The sequence below is a fragment of the Cryptomeria japonica genome, chromosome 4 (genome assembly GCF_030272615.1).
Source record: "Cryptomeria japonica chromosome 4, Sugi_1.0, whole genome shotgun sequence".
In the NCBI taxonomy this organism is placed as follows: Eukaryota; Viridiplantae; Streptophyta; class Pinopsida; order Cupressales; family Cupressaceae; genus Cryptomeria; species Cryptomeria japonica.
The window spans coordinates 548,742,198-548,761,071 of record NC_081408.1 but is presented as its reverse complement, the minus strand read 5'-3'; positions in this window follow the sequence as shown (position 1 = coordinate 548,761,071).

The window sequence follows — 18,874 nt, the reverse complement described above, 5'->3', positions numbered from 1 at the left end:
ATGCCCCACAATATGGACAAATGTGAATTTTTGGTCGAACAGTTGCTTGTCCCTTCTTTTGACATTCCGATAGCAGATGTGATGTGCATTCTTGTTGGTCCTAACTCCCCGTGGTACAATGATGTATATCAATATTTGAAATCCCAAACCTTACCACCTAACCTTTCCGCTAACCAATGCCGAGCCTTCATCCAACAGACGACCAAATATGTCATCATTGCTGACACCCTTTACCGTCATTCCTTTGACCATACCCTCCTTACGTGTTTGGATTTTGATGAAGCACAAATGGCTTTACACGAGGTTCACGATGGTGTATGTGGGGGCCATTTCAATGGTTTGAGCTTAGCCAAAAAGTTGATTCGTGCTGGGTATTATTGGCCCACTCTGGAAAAAGATGTTCACAATTTTGTTAAGAAGTGCTACAAATGCCAGATCCATGGAAATTACATTCATGCACCAACCCAAGAGCTTCATTCTGTCATATCTCCATGGCCCTTTTCTCAATGGGGATTGGATCTTATTGGCAAGATTCACCCGACATCTGCAAATGGACACAAGTTCATCATTACAGCCACAGAGTATTTTACAAAATGGATCGAGGCTATCCCCATGACCTATATCACTGGTGTGCAAATTTCAAAATTCTTGCTGAATTATATCATATGCTGATATGGGGTTCCCCTTGCCATAATCACAGATAATGGTCGTCCCTTTAGGAATAAAAATGTCAAGGAACTCTGTGAAAAGTTTCATATCCAACACTGTTTCTCTAGTCCATACTATCCACAAGGTAATGGGTAAGCCGAAGCATCAAATAAAACCATTATCAAGATCCTAAAAAAGGTTGTCAATGACGCTGGTCGAGATTGGCATGTACAGTTGAATCCAACACTATGGGCTTATCACACTTCTATCTGCACACCTACTGGCGCAACACCTTATTCCTTAGTGTATGGTGCGGAAGCCATTTTACCCTTGGAAGTGGAGATTCCTTCCTTGTGTGTTTCCTTACAACATCTGATTGATGATGAGATGCACAGAGTCTCTTGGTTGCATCAACTTGAAATGTTAGATGAGAAATGTCAGACAACTCTGACACATTTGCAAGCATATCAAAACCGTCTCCGTCGCTCTTATAATAAGAAGGTCAAAGGGCAACACTTCGAAGTGGGAGATCTAGTTTTAAAGGCAAACCCCAAGAATGCACAATCTACTGACATCATCAAAGGCAAGTTTGAACCTAATTGGGTTGGGCCTTTCATAGTGACTGCAGCCTATGGCTCGGGGGCATATTATCTTGCCACTCCAGAAGGTGAACCTTTGTCTGATCCTATAAATAGCATGCACCTTCGCAAGTACTGGGCATAATTTTCTATCAGCACTTCTTCAAGTATGATCCTGAAAAAAATACAAAAAAATCAAAAAAGCAAAAAAAATACAAAAAAATCAAAAAAAAAAAAATACAAGAAAAGTGAAAAAAAAAACAAAAGAGAAAAAGAGCAAAAAAGTAAAGAAAAATGATGATTCACCCTCTAGTGAAAACCTAGCAAACAGGCGCTTTGGGCAAGTACCATGGTGAAAACCTGGCAATCAAGCACCATGTGTAACGAGATCATTGCTCCGTCATCTATCATGACCTCTAGTTATGCTTTCTCTCTAAAGATTTATCATGTCTACCCTTGTCCTGACCCAATGTTCTGTTTCAGGCTTGTGATTGGTCAACATCATTGTCTTGCATATTTCATTTCTTGTGCATACATTTCGGTCCTGGCCTCTATATATGTCTTTCAGATGTGCATTGGGTGCGTTCCCTTTGTCATGATCAATCACTGGAGCTTTTGAATTTTAAAATGTCCTGAAATAATCAAAAAAATTGAAAAATGTCCTGAAATAATAAAAAAAAAATTGAAAAATGTCCTGAAATAATAAAAAAAATTGAAAAATGTCCTGAAATAATTTAAAAAAAATTGAAAAATGTCCTGAAATAATAAAATTTTTTTTGAAAAATGTCCTGAAATAATAAAAAAAAATTGAAAAATGTCCTAAAATAATAAAAAAAAAATTGAAAAATGTCCTGAAATAATCAAAAAACAAAAAAATTGAAAAATGTCTTGAAATAATCCAAAAAAATCAAATAATGTCCTGAAAAAATCTCTAAAAATAAAAAATGTCCTGAAAAAATCCAAAAAAATCAAATAATGTCCTGAAAAAATGAAAAAAATTTGTAAAAACTCAAAAAGCAAAAAACAAAACAATATCCCCTTTGTGCATAAATAGATCACTGAGCATCCCTCCAACGACACACAATCACACACTATGCTTTAATGAAATCATGCATAAACAGATGAACTTTTTCAATCAAACCAGACATTCAAACTGATCACAATTGTCTTCTCAATCGAACTTCAACATTAATATCATTCGTCCTTGGCACACTATCATGGGTCTTATATAGGGTGTGGTATACTCAAAACCAGACTGTGTCCTATCTTAGACGGGGTACCGCATGTCCTGAAACTAGACAACATGATCGTCCTATCAACACTTTCAACTTTTGACAATGAAGAACAAGATGTTTGTTTGACTTGTTGGAATTAGCGAGTCTTATCATTTATTGATTTATCTTCGATCATGTTCCTATGTTGCTCGATGATGTCACTGAGTGATTTAGAGTGACCGGGATGGTTCATGGTCCCTTTCTTTTTTGTTGTGATTGTTGTTTGTCTGCGATGTGTCTGTCTTTTGCAAAAAGGGTTGCATTTCAGCTCTAGCCTTCAATGCCATGATGCTACGCATCCATTTTGCTACATTAAAATAAAGGTTCTCACCTATAAAGTGCATTACTGAAAGCAAGTTTTTCTTCATCTCTAACTGTCCTTTGTTTCATTTCTTCTTACTAACATTTCTTCCATCAGTTTGGATAGTCAGTTCAATCTCATTCTCAGATCTCCACACACATATGTTGCATCTTGCATCCATTCGGTTAGTACATTTGCATTATATCAAACATCACATCAAGCATTTTATCCATTTCATATTATAAATGCATCAAAAACACATAAAAAAATATATCCATACATGTTCCACAATAATACATCAACAGTGCATAAGTCATCCATACATGGAAAATAACATAAGTCATAACACATTGCATCCCATCATATCAATGCATATCATATCATATATCAACATAATATCGGAGTACAAAATTGGACTGTCTGTCCTAAGTATGGCCCGCAGGCTAACTACATAATGTCAAACTACATCTGTCTCTATCCTAAGGAGCACGTGCCTCTGTCATTGGGTGCTCCCTCTGTCCTCCTCATCCCTACCATGTCTCAAGGATGATGTCCCTCCTGTCCAAGGTCCTGGCTATGGTGGTCTCATAGGTCCACTCACCCCCATGCTGTTCACTGACCTCCGAGAGTGTGCCCTGCTCTCTGTCCTCGATTGTGCCTGATATGACGCTGCTCTCTACTCTAGTGGAACTGCACTCTCATATAGTGTCCTCCAATGGTGTATCTCCTCTCTGGTCTCTACCAACATCTATGCCATCTCTCGTGCACTGGCGTCCCTAATCGACCCAATATACTCAGTGACTCTTTGTTCTTCTTGCTATGCCTGAGCTATTGCTGTATCTCGAGCCACTGTAAGTCTGGCTATCTTTGCTTTGAACTGATCATGCTCTATCCTCAAGATAGCATTCTATCTCTCTAATGTCACAATGTGATCATGCTAACTCGCTATGGTAGCCCTGCACATCTCCATCTCCTCTATGCTAGCTGTCTCTGGCTCTATGGGTATATCCTACAATGACTCCTGATCAGCTGAATCTGGCTCATAATTGTCATCCCCCTCATCATCTCTATCCTCATCATCCCCCTTATCCTCATCACCACCCTCATCCTCCTCATCCTCATCATCTCCCTCCTCCTCTCCAGCGAGTGGGAATTCCTCCTGTCTCCTAGGTACTAGAATATCAGGATCTGTCAATGGCACTGGCCATCATCATGCAAACCATCACTCATACTCCTCTGTCATCCCGACGTCCACCACATCTGATCTCCAATCCCACTATCTTTGTTGTAGCTGTGAGAAGTTGGCATATGCTGTGTGTGGCTGAATCATTCTCCCCCATTGACTCGTCTCTCTATGAGATCGGGCAAAGTGTGCAGTCCCTCTAGGTATATCCGGCCTCTCTCCAAACTGTCATCTGACTCTCTCTAACAGGTACATCTCAATCACTCTCTGGCGATTCACTGGTCACCCAATCAGGTAGCTCTCCTGTCTACAATACGATAGCTCATCACTATCATCTGACCATCCAGGGCAATCAAGATATGGCCTCCATGTGAACTCTCTCAATCTATCTAGCTCATGTCGCCAATACAATATGTATCCAAAAGGACCCTATCTCAGTGCTCCCCCATAGCAGTACACATATGGTCGGTGTGGTAATACCCGTCTCTCTGCAATCGGTCGACATATGGCTATGTTCTCAAATGCCCATACCTGTAACAGTGTGACTCCATAGCTCAAAGTCTGCACTCCCTGATATGCTATCTGATGCAACTGAAAATATAGCATTGCTAGTACACATGGTCCCCATGCCTACACTATCCCCTCTGTCACCATCCGCTCTAGCACTCTTCCCCATCCAATAGGGAATCCATGTCCTCATCTATCTCCTGCTAGTAGGCATGCTATAACCACTGCTATCAGCACATACCACCGATCATACTCTGATGCCATTGTCTCCTAGCCAATCTCCCTCTCTACGATATCTAGATCATCTGTGTCGCACTCAAATAATCTGCACAAAGCATCTCTCCCTATCACTGGGTCATACTCTACCATCTCTCCATGAATCGGAATGCGGAGGATACGCCATACATCCTCTAGTGTCACAGTCACCTCTCTAGTTGCTAGATGGAATGAGGAGGTCTCTGAATGCCATCGCTCTGCCAATGCAGTAAGTAGTCCTGTGTTTGCCCTAATCTTGGGCATGAATGTGATATAGTATATTCCAAGTCCTGCTAATGTATCTCTGTCTGTGCTCCTGAGTCTATGTCATAACATGAAGCAGTCAGGTCGGTTCTCCCGCGTGATCAATGGATACTGTTGACTCTGCATCACAATTGGGGCACATTTTGTCAGTTTTAGGGTTTGCTCCTATGGGCTGCATTTCCTTGTTTCATGTCCAAATCAGGGTGTTTTTCATCTCTTTTGAACTATCCTATTCTTATCCCCCCTTTTTGGATCATTCGCATGCTGTTTTTGACCAAAATTGACTTCCTAATGCACAACTATGCCTGTGTGATAAGTCTTGTGCCTGTGTAGCATAACCTATGCTTGTGTACCCTACACAAGTGCAAGATACACTACACAAGCATAGGATGCACTCACACAGGCGCAGAAGTCAATTTCTGCATTCCCTATGGGCCCCGCAATGTCCCGCAAGTGATCAAAATTCATAAAATTGACAATATGAGTTTTTGAGATACATACCGCTACTCCCACATCGTCCAGTCATCTGTACCTGCATACACATTCTCCGAGGTGATCTACCATTGGAATGTTCGCCATCTCTCTGCAAGTGTCCATTTCCAGAGCAACAAATCCTCTTCTTGGGCTAGTGCAAATGAGCAATTTTCACTCTCTTTGTCTCATTTATAGATCTTTGTCAGTACATAGATGGACATGCACTCTCTCCATCTCATGTCGGTCATGGTCTTTTGCACCTTCAATTGCTTGTCATTCATATATCCGATCTCCGATTTTCAGTCTGTTTGCTCTTATCATGTTCTATCATTCTTATCGATCAATTGGCCTCTTTTCTGGATGTTTCCAGCCAATTCCTCGAGGGGGCATGCATATGTCATTATTATTGTCTAGGGCATTTTCATTATTGTTCTTTGAAACAACACTTGAAATCACATTGTCTCAAAGAGGGGCAAAATGTAGACGTCTAAAACTGGTCAACGCTTGCGGAGTCATATTTTAACATTGACGCATTGCCTTATTTTAGGTTTTTGCATCGCATTAACATTTCTCCTATGACTTGCACTTGGTCTTTATCATTTGTGAGCATTGAGTCCTTCTACATTCTTCATTTGTCTCACTTTCGAATTTGGTCTTGTCAATAACAATCTTCAGTCATGATTTTGATCAATCTTATCCTGTTGCATCAATGTGCGTGTTAATTTGTCATCATTTTGGACATCATCAATCCTAATTAGGGTTTTGTCCTATTTTCAATCTTGTCATCTTGCGATCAATTTGTCATCAATCCTGGTCCTCTGATCAAATTGTCATCAATCTTGTTGTCTTGCGATCAATATGTCACAGATCATTGACATTTTCAATCTTGTCACTTTGTGATCGATTTGTCATCAATCATTGTCATTTTCAATCTTGTCATTTTGCGATCGATTTGTCACCGATCGTCGTCTTTCTCAATCATGTCAATTTGGATCAATTAGTCATTGTTCCTTGTCAATTGGGGCATTTATCAGTCAAATCATTTATCAAGTCAGAATCATGATCAAATCAAATCGATATCAATTATCCTTTGTCAAGACCTAATTGTCATTCTTGCATTTGCTAATTCATCTTCTAGGGTTTCATGATTTATTCATTTAACCTTGTTTGTCATTTCTCCCTCTAGGTTAAATAATTTATTTATTTATCCTAAGTCTTTTTGTCACAATTAAATGTTGAATTGGCTAACTAATTCCTCCCTCTTTGTGAATTAATTAATAAATGAAAAATTGTTAATTAATTCACTTAATTCCTAATTTCCTCATTTTCTAGTTTCCTAATTTCTAATTCATCTAATTTCAATTTTCTCCTAATTTTATGGGAATGACATTTCAATTTGTCATAATTTGTCATAATTGACAATCAATCAATTCTGACATAGAAATTTTTCATAATTTTGTCATAATTGACAATCAATCAATTTTGCATAGAAAGTGCAAATTTGTCATAATTTGTCATGTTTGTCATTCTTGATTTGCAATTTCCATTTGAATCTAATTCATGCTAATTTTGTCTTTTCTCCAATTTCTCTATAAATTGGATGAATTTCTTCAATCAGGGTCCCTCCTTGGTCGAATCAATCACGCTTCTAGTATTCTTGTGCTATCGTCTTGTCTACTTGCTTTCACATCATGCTTATGCACTAGTAGGTGAGATCCACAAACAAATCTATTTGAAGGAGAAAGAAGGACAATGGAGCCACATGAAGGAGACATTCAAGTTTGCAATGGTTTGTGTTTGAATTGATGTCTTGTTTTCATGTCTTTATTGAGTGTAATTAGGATTGTTATCATTGCAATTGAGTTTTCGTGATTGAACTAGCCTAATATTGATTTGCTTTGATGATTTCTAGAATTCCTAGCTACAATATAAATGTAATAACTTTAGTGAGCCGATCTATTCATTTGGTCTTAGGTTTTGTATATATGATTGTAAGATCTTATTGAAGATCGGGAATATGGTTACGGTATGAGTGTGTTCGAATATTGAAGAGCGAAAATAGGCAGATCCTTGTGTGAATCATGTAGACATTATTCGAAGGTTGAAGGAAGGTTATGAAGGTGTTTTGACACTCATGTTCAAAGCTTAACTAGTACTGAATCCAGCATTGAAGATGTTATTTTGAGTTGTACATTATCATTGGATTTAACCACCCAATTGTGTAGTCAATGTGCCTCCTAATTTGTGATTGAGCAGTGAGCTTTAGGCAGTTGGCCTTTCGGCATGTGCATACCTCATTTGTATACACATACTATCTACACTAGTATCATCTGATTGTGGGTAAGGTTTCCCATAATGGTTTTTCCCTTACTAGGTTTCCATGTCAAAATCTCTATGTTATATGTTGTGGATGTTGTTTTTGTTTCTATTCCATGCATTAAGTTAAACCGGTACTGCTAAATCTGTTAATCTATTTTACCGAAACTTAAGTTTGGTTTACCAGCATTTAAGTTTAAGTTTCAATAATTATCATTTGGTTTATAAATTATTGAGAACTGGTTCACAACTGATTCACCCCCCCCTCCTCTCAGTTGTCCTTCCTGGGACCTAATAGATTATTCCTTCTAGATCCCTTTCTATATTCTTCTGCCCTATGGCCATGACCATTACAAGCAAAGCAATAATTGGAGAAGGAAGGTTTATAACTTACAAAATTATTGTGCCATGCATGGGGAGATCTTACCGGTCCGACATCTCCATTTCTCCTTCTCTGAGGATGTATCCTGGATTGTCCATTCTTTGCATTGCTTCCATTTGATCTCTTGTTCTCCCACACTTGCTTTGTCTTGTGGATAGTAGCACTTCCTTGTCTTCTCATGTTCTTTCTTCAAGTGAAGTTGTCTTCTCCCATTTTCCCTTTTTCATTAGGATCCGTAGTATTCCTCCTTCTTGTAGCATTGGTCCTCATTCTTGGTTGCAAGTCTTCATTGGTTGTGGTTTGATAAACCTTCTTCCGAGGATCATTTATAACTATGAAGATTTGTCCCTTATTCTCTCCATTTGAGGAGACAAACAAAATGTCATTGTGGGGGACATTGTTGCTAGTGGAGCATTCACTAGAACCACTACCTAATCCTTCAGTGTCCTTGGCCTACTTTTTCTTTTTCAACATTTTCTCGAAGGCATCACTTTTTCCATCAAACTGTATTCTTATCTTGAGCTCATCCTAACATTTCTCAAGGTCATTTCGGAGAACCTCCATTTCTCCAAGCAGCTATTCATGTTCTTTATCTTTGGCCTCTAGCTCAGATGCTAGATCTTTACAATGACACTCCTTGGTGTCTTCTTCTTGAGTCTTCAACTTTGAGATAAATTTATCAGATTCTTCAAGGCATTCTATGAACCGGTTCTACTCCACTATAGAAAAATTCTTGAATAGCTTGTATTCATTTCTTACTCTATTGAGTTCTTGAAGTTCATTTACAAGCTCACCTTCAAGATCAACTTCTGTTTCATCTTCTTCTTCTCCTTCACTATCACTGCCAAACACATCTTGCCAGTAGGAGTGATTTGCATGATCATTCTTAGATGTGTCTCTTATCTTCTGATTCTTGAGCCATGAAGAGGTGGGTTCCTTCTTCATCAATGTTGCAGATACTAGAAGATCTACCTTCATCATCTACAAATTAATGAGATCTTCACAAGTTGGTTCTACAGTAGTAGGCTCATTTCCATAGACCTTCTTCAATCTATCTCATAAGTTTTTTGCTGATCTGTATCTATCTACCTATGAGGAAACATCATCAGATCAACCATAGCGTATAGCCTTCATTGCTACATCATTACACTAGTTTCTTCTCTCTGTATTAGATTCAATGGGAGGAATGACATTACTAGGATAACCATTTACAACTAACATCCACAAATAAAACCCTAGGGAGGACAAGTAAACTTCCATTCTATGGCTCCATATAAAATAATTCAAACCATCAAATGTCAAAGTAGGGTTTGATACTAAACAAACCATTGTGTCCAATTAACCAGAATCTACCCAATTTTGAGAAAGCTTGTCTAACTAGGAACCTACGCTTTGATACCAATTGTTAAACACAATGTGCCACTGAGAGGGGGGTGAATTAGTGGTTTTCAAAATTTTCCCTTTAACTATCCTATGTGTGTATATTGATTATCAAATCTAACTCAATGCAGACTTACCATTTGGAGAAGAGACTAACTCAAAAGCACTCAAACATAAAGAGACGTCACATAACACCAACATATACAAGGAAAACCCAAGATGGGAAAAACCTCAGTGAGAAATGTTGCTGGAGTCTACTGCTTCAATCTAGCCTCACAATGAATCTCTGATTACAATGTTTAGGGAACCAACCCAAGGAGCACCAACCCCTAATTTAGGGCAGCAACCCAAAGAATTACAACCCTTTCATCGGGCTACAACTCAATGAATACAAAATCATATTTTGATACCAAAGTTATCTTCTTGTTACAAATGGATTTTGTAACTCTTCTTCAAATCTCTCTACTGGATCTTCTATCTAGTTCATTGGCGGTTCTCTACTAACCCTCACACTGCTACAACCTTACTCTCTGCTAGATTTGCATTCTGTCGATTCTTCTCTCTGTAGGTTCTCTCTTCTCTTAGCTACTCTGCTACACTGTTGCTCTCCACCATTGGTCTTGATAACTTAGTCAGATGTCTACCATCTGAACCCTATCAGTTCTCAGCTTCCCTTCTCTGAAATCTACTATGGATCTTCTTTGTTGGTTTAGTCACCACTGGTATACTTCTCTCACAGACTCATTTTCAGACTATCGGTTGCCTCACTATTGCAAGTTGAACCTTTCAACCTGATTCTCTCTCACAGTCAGTCTCTCCTGTAATTCTTGATGAGCACTTGACTAATTTTCTTTCTTCTACAATAGCAACACTCTCTCATTCGGTGGGCACTTCCATCGATTTTACCTTGCATATTTATCAACTTGTTTTCCAGCCAAAAGCCAATTCAAATTTTGGGCAGTTAGGGTTTTCTTCTACCGACCAAATCTTCATCCAATCTGATCTAATCCACCTTAGATCACACACCTTCTTTAGAGGGATAAGCCATCACACGTTTTCCATCTGTCCAAAGTATTTTTTCTAAGAATAGAAAACCTAACCCTGATTTTTGGCCTTGAAACCAGTCGACATATTTATGATCTAGTTGTTTCTTGTTTGAGGTCATTCTATAATCTGATTTCATGCTTTGATCACGATGCCAACAACCGTCTAATCTTCCTCTATCGTCCATCCTTCATCAAGCCACAAATCTCTGATCTAATCCACAAATCACGGGCTCCATATTAATTTCTCAACTGTAAAAACACCTACCATTCCTCAATGATATAAACACCTTCACTGACTTCTGCTTTCTTGCCACTTGGCACCTACATATTGCACATGTCAGAATCTAACTCAGCATTCAACTTACTGACATTGGATCGGTTCACATGATCATCTGACAAACCCTCTTACCGGTATAAACTCTTACCGGTTCAACCTTGCACTATGCTTCTCTGTCGGTGGAAGACTCAACCGGTCAACACTCTTTCTAACCTTCCTTATGCACATCTTCAATAGATGGGAGTCTTCTACATCCTTCACCTTGTTTCATTACCAATGGACATACTTAACAGTAAACACCTTGATGACACCATGTCAACATCCTTCAACTGATTCCATCTGAGGCATCTGTATGGTAGTTGCACTCTTTGTCTGCAGCTGCTAAGTATTTCCTTTGTCATCATCAGTCCAGACAATATATCAACCGATTTGTGGAAGTGACAAATACATCACACTTCATCTATCCCGACAACTCATCATGCCTTCATTGTCGGTCCATTGTATAAATCTGATTTCATGCACTTGTGGCATCTTTGTGATTCACCAGTAAATCCGGTGTGAGCCTTCAAACACATGCCTTTACCTCTTCTTCCTTATCTCATAGAACTATGATGCACATTGTGCATAGGAGGAGATAAGCTCCACTTACCAATGGCAATGGATCCCTATCATCTGCATCTTGCAATGTACTCATGTGGCTTCCCTATTTGTGCTGCATATCTTCAAATAGGCACATGTGATCTAATTGGGCACACTCACTATTAGTCATCTCTTCACATGGTGACTGCATCTCTATCTGGTGGGAGTCCTACTATTCTGCATCTTGACAGTGTAGCAGTGACCTATACATCCTTCTCCTCTTGTGTTGATGTGATTTAGATAACACTCCACCCTCTTCATCATTCAACAACTCAACATCTTTCTCACTCATAGATATCATCATTTACCAGTTGTCATCTCATACTAGTCTCTTGTCCATATCTTCTACATAAGTCAAACACTAACTTGTTTACCGGTGACTCCAATGGTCATTGTACGGAATGAAATCCTCTCCCTTATAGTGAACTGTAACACTAAGTGAAATCAAATATATCACATCTGGTATGCATCCATGATAGAGCTACACATACATCTCCCATACTGGTTTTCATCGTATACCAGTTGACATCAATGACAACACAATGCCAATAATCTCACCCTTTGCCATGGATGTCAGTAGTAGTATTCAACATACTACATAATCTCTCTCCTCCTTTGTGTGATCCAAAACTTCCCCTTTGTATAATCCATGGATTCTCACACATGTAGTATGTGGTATATATATAATCTTTCTCCCCCTTTGACAACAATGGAAAAGGGCACTATTAGGGTCTCTCACCTCCTTGTATTTACCGGGCACTGACAAAAATCTCTATCTTGCTTTATCTTTATCGGATGGATCTCCTCTTTTGATACCACTTGTTACATCTTCTCATGGTACAATGCTTGAGATGGAGGACTCAACCATCAAATGACTTCTTACCTTCTAGTCAGACTACAACATCTTCCATTTGATCCCAAATCTTTAGAATCAAGTATGATTGTACTATGAATACAACCAACCAAATGAAAAGTAGATACCCCAAAACATAAAATTTTCCTAGGTATTCCTACAACAAGTTCCATCATGTGTAGTTAGTACACTCACAAGTTCAAGATTGTCAGCTCTGCTCCACAAGGACTTGAACTTCCCCTGAGTCATACATCTTAGGTCCTTATTATCATTCAAGTACAAAACTGGAGCCAAACTGCCCCTTATACCGGTTGTGATGTGCATATGAGACCAATTTAATGATCTATTAGCTCCATTATATCTACCACACCATATGAAATGATCCTAGGTGTACACAATGCCATACAATATTACTATCATGCCATAAATCAAAATTAATTGGTCCACACAGAATGCATGCATACAAGATCATCTACTAGGTTAGCATATGTCATTCAGGTCTTTTCCACTACCACCTAAGACATAAACACCTCAATCCATGCTACCAGAGTTAATGCAATGACCCTGAACCTTATTGTCTTACATAACCCGCAATACCAGTTAGTATTTATACTGGTTCATCATCACTATCGAAGCACCTACCTGTAACTCTTGCCAATTTGTGTCACTTTGCATCTGATTCCAATTGTTAATCTCCATCTATTAACCAAGCGATAGTGTTCCAACTCTAATATGTAGGTGTGTAGCCAAGGCAGCCTCTACACACACTTATCTTCTCATTTCCATCCTTCATACCAGCAACAACTTGTTCTTCCAAGTGTCCTTCTTCACTAAGGGGTTGATTGATAAGTTCAATGTATTACTCCCCCTAAAGTCCTGCATCTCCTTTAAGCATTAGGAGATATTACCTGTGCAATGAATGCATAGTGTTGGTCTATGGTTGCATCCTCTTTCTTCATCCTCCACACCTGCTTGATATCATTCTTCTTCCCATTTTCAGTCTTGGGAGTAGGTTTTAATTTCTTTTGCTGGTGGGTCCTTTCATTTCCAAATTCTGCATCACAACCAGAAGTAGTGCTATAGTAGCACACAACATCCATCCCAACTTCATGATTGGGGAATCTCTTAAGATACCAATTTGACCATTTTTTTATGGTCATGTTGTTGTTCCTAGCAACCGAAACTAGTGGACCTCTTGATCTTGCTGGGACATTACTCCTTTGAATCCATGCAGGTCTCTAACTTCCTTATTCTCTGTATCCATTTCTATGTTGAGCATGGCTGCTATACCAGCTTCCTTGTGATTGCAAGATCTTCTTTTTGCATTCAAACTCTCTTTAAATATCCTATGTGTGTATATCAATTATCAGATTTAACTCAATGCAGACTTACAAGTTGGAGGGGAGACTAACTCAAAAGCACTCACATATAAAGAGACATCATGTAACTGATAATTTTGATACTTAAAGATAAGTACAAATGCCAAGCTAATAAGATGAGCAGGGGGGTGAATCATACAAACTTAATCTTCCATAAAAACTTCAGATTCAACCTCGGTAACATATACTTTAGTAATATAACCAAAACTGCTAAACATGCAAACTCAAAAGCATATAAACATCGTAACACTCATAACACCAGATTTAACGTGGAAACCCAAATAGGGAAAAACCACTGTGGGATTTCGGACCCACTAAGAAATATACTCTTCTAGAGTATGCTCAGTTAAAAGCAAATCCTATTAAAGATTACAAACACATTGCTAGATGTGACCTAGTTAAGGGATTTCCCTCAGATTTGTTAGGATCTTCACCTTGTTAGAAGTGACCTTGTTAAAGGATTTCAAACACTCAATCAGAATGTCACCTTGCTAGAGGGTTTTACAAATAAGACTGTTAAGTCCACTCGGTTAAGAGATTTTCTGTCACTTTCCCAAAATAATAGTAATAAAAATCTATCTGCAACTTCACATCTAAAATGCTAAAGAAGATTCTTATTTGCTCAATACAATCTAGACATAGAACTAATCTTGTCCATCTACTGGGCTTCTATACTATGTTATTCAAAATAGGTCTTCAATCTTCTGTGCTTGGTAATCACTATGTAGCATCCCTATGCATACACTTGCCCACATACATTGTTTATCAACAGTTTCCTATTTATAAACAATTAGCCAACCGCTTAATCTCCTTGATCACATTTCCCATGATCAATCATAGCCATCAGATCTTCAAACTTTGTCCATGTTCAATGTATCCTTCGATCCGAAAATGTTTTCCCCTGCCTTAGAACTTGTGCTAGGGTATTGCGGTTCAATCTAAGCTATAGATCTTCCTGCTAATTTTCCTTTTCCATAGATTCATTAACAAACTTCATTCATGACATACCAATCATTTAATCAGTTCCAGCTCATCAGCTTCCTTCATTAAATAATGCATGTAACCATTTAATGTATTCTGTTATAGCTCGGTTACAACTCGGTAACAACTTGGTAAATACTAAACTTTACTCAGTAGACATTCCGCCTTCATTAATCGATAGCGATTACCGACTAGGTTCCTTAGGGTTTACAAACTAGGTTCTTTGCTCGGTAACATAGTATAGTATTAACCTTACAATTTACAACATATGTATGATGTTAAAACAATCTAAACATCACGATCTCATCATTGTCTGACTCGGTAATAGTTTCCCATTGAATACCTTATTCATCCCCTTATTCATCATATTCTTTCTGTGTCTTTTATTGACATCTTTATACTCATCAAATCATACTTCTCAAGATATGACAACATCATACTGAATTAGAAAATCAATTTCTTGACATCAATGACAAAATAATAATATTAATATAGTAAACATCCTTAACTAGTTATATCCATAATCATCAACAACCTTCTCAATATCCTTATTGAAATGCCAACAATCTCCCATTATCTGTTATAATGCCAAATGCTAACAATCTCCCCCTTTGGCATTGATGGCAAAACCAATTGATTTGACCTAATTGATTCGAATTGCTGTGAGATTCTGAAATGCTGAAATTCTCTCCTTCTGTTATCAGAATTCTCCCGCATACATTAGTCTTCTCCTCTTTTCTTCAGTCTTCTCCAGTCTTCTCCCCCTTTGACAACAATGCCAAAAAGTGAAGAACTAAAACATAATTTCTTCCTGTATGAAGTGATTTCCTGCTGTTATGTATCAACTTAGTCTCGGTCAGAGCATTTATGTCTTCAATTCCTATTTCCTGTATTATTTTCTGCATTGTTTCCTGCACACCTTTAGAAAACATCCTAAAGTGTGTAAATCAGCATCAACTCCTAAAAAGATATTCGGTAGAGTCATTGAATTGATGCTTTCACCAAACTCGGTCAGTGAGTAGAAGATAGGGGTAGGACCACTAACTTACTTCTGAGATACTCAAAAGTGTCCCTTGGCAGTGGCTTGGTGAAGATATCTGCTATTTGTTCCTTTGTGCTAACATACTCCAACACCACTTTCTTCTCTTGAGCTTCTTCTCTAAGATAATGATATTTGATAGAGATGTGCTTTGTCTTAGAGTGCATAACAGGATTCTTTGAAATGTTAATGGCACTAGTATTGTCACAGAATATAGTTACTAGTTTAGTAACTTTCTCATTTATACCTTCCAATAGTTGTTTGATCCATGCTATGTTGGTACAATTCAATGCTACAGCAACATATTCAGCTTTTGCTATTGATTGTGAAACACATCCTTGTTTCTTGCTAAGCCAACTCACTAGTCTTTCTCCTAAAAAGAAAGCTCCTCCACTTGTGCTTTTTCTGTCATCAATGTTGCCTACCCAATCTGCATCAGTATACACTTTTAAATCAAAATCATTTCCTTTCTGATATACTAAGCCATAATCCTCGGTGCCTTTCAAGTATCTGAAAATTCTCTTGATTGCTGTCATGTGTGTTTCCTTAGGATCTGTAGAGAATCTTGCAAGTATACCTACTGCATGTGCTATGTCTGGCCTACTGTGAACAACATATTGTAGATTTCCAATCATGGATCGGTAAAGTGTCTCATCAACAGATGTAGATTCATCATTCTTTGATAATTTACAGTTGGTAGTCATAGGAGTACTTACTGGTTTCGAATCTTCCATTCCAAATTTCTTCAAGATTTCCTTTATGTACTTGGATTGAGTAATGAAAATTTCATCTTTCAGTTGCAGTATCTGTAAACCTATAAAATACTTTATCTTACCAATTAATGACATCTCAAATTCTTTGCTCATTTCATTTCCAAAGTTCTTGCATAAAGAGTCATTTCTACAAAATATAATATCATCAACAAATATAGCTGAGATCAGTATTCCCCTTTCATCATTCTTCATGTAAATATTGTTGTTTTCACTTGTTATTATAAAACCAATCTTGATTAAATAAGAGTGCAATCTTTCATACCATGCTCTAGGTGCTTGTTTTAGACCATATAATTCTTTGTTCAATTTACATACCTGATCTTTATTATTGTCTTCAGCAAATCCTTCAGGTTGTTCAATAAAAACTTCTTCTAATATTCCATTCAGAAATGTAGATTTCACATCCATTTGATATACCTTGAAATTCTTGTAAGCAGCATATGCCAACAATGTTCTTATGCCTTCAAGTCTTGCCACAGGTGTAAAAGTTTCACCATAATCAATTCCTTCTTCTTGGGCATAACCTTTGCAAACTAGTCTTTCTTTATTTCGAATGAGCTCTCCTTTTTCAATCAACTTGTTTCTGAAAATCCACTTTGTACCAATTACATTTTTGTCCTTTGGTCTTGGGACTAGTGTCCATGTGTCATTTTTCTTGATTTGATCAATCTCTTCTATCATAGCATTTATCCAATCTTCACTGCTAAGTGCCTCTTTCACTATTCTCGGTCCAAATTCAGATATCAAACATGAGTTCTATCTCAGTTTGTTCCTTGTCATCACTGGATCAGGCTTATTTCCTATAATCTGACTTGGTGCATGATGTCTTCTGACATACTTGGCTAATACAGGCTCGGTAGGCTGTATATGATCTTATTCATCACTCGGTAATTGGATATTCTCTTCATTTCCTTCAATAGTTTTCTCGGTAAAACTTGTCGGTTGAACATAGACAAATTTATCATAATCTTCTGGTTCTTTGGAGTTTCCTTCATCATTTCTTTCTGCAAATTCATCAATTTTCACATTTGCACTTTCTACTATTTTGTTACATGATTTGATCAGACATTTAAATGCTTTGCTTCTAGAAGAATAACCTAGAAATGTTCCTTCTTCACTTTTCTAATCAAACTTGCCATTTCTATCATCTTTGTGTACATAGCATCTACTTCCAAAGATTTTAAAATAACTCACATTAGGTTTCTTATCAAACCAGATTTCATAAGGTGTCTTCAAAGTACCTTTCTTTAGTTGTACTCGATTTAGGGTGTAAATTGTAGTGCTTATTACTTCTCTCCAAAATGTTTGTGGCACTTTCTTTTCAATCATCAGGGTTCTGGCACAATCCACAATAGATCTATTTCTTCTCTCAGCAATTCCATTTTGTTGTGGAGTTCTCAATGCAAAGACTTGTCTTTTTATACCATGATCATTGCAGAATAAGTTGAACTCATCAGATGTGAACTCTCCTCCTCTATCTGATCTAAGACATTTCAGTTGTCTTCCTGTTTCATTTTCAACTCTTGCCTTGTACCATTTAAACATTTGAAAAGCTTCTGATTTTTCTTTTAAAAACATTACTGATATCATCCTTGAGTAATCATCCACAAATAATATGAAATATTTATCACCATAATAACTTTGAACTTTCATAGGACCACAAAGATCAGTGTGCACAAGATCTAAAATTCCCTTAGAAGTGTAAGACTTACTTGTAAAGCATGATCTTGTCATTTTACCCATCTGGCATCCTCAACACATAGCATTCTCAGGTTTTTCAAGACTCGGTAGACCTCTTACTCGGTGCTTCTTGCTTATTTTGATCAGATTATCAAAATTTACATGACAAAACCTTTTATGCCATAACCAGGTATCATCTATCTTTGCATACACACATTTATTCCGAGTTGAGTCAAGGTGAAATGTATTACCTTTTGTTTGTGTCTTGGTAGTAGCTAACTTTCCATGCTTGTCATGAACTTTGACAATTCCTTTCTGAAATTCTATTCAGTATCCTGTATTGTTTAGCTGTGCTACACTCAACAAATTTTATTTCAAACCTTCAACCCAATAAACATCATTGTATCTTGCATTATCAACAAGTGTTATGGATCCTTTACCTCTTACTGGACATGGTGCATCATTACCAAATCTTACATAGCCTCCATCATAGTCTTCTAACATAACAAACTTGTGTTTATCACTTGTCATATGATGTGAGCATCCACTATCTATGATCCAAGAATCATTAGTATTTATTTGAGATATAAGGGCTTTTTCTTCATACCTTTCTTCATCTGATCCATCTTTGATAGCCACATAAAC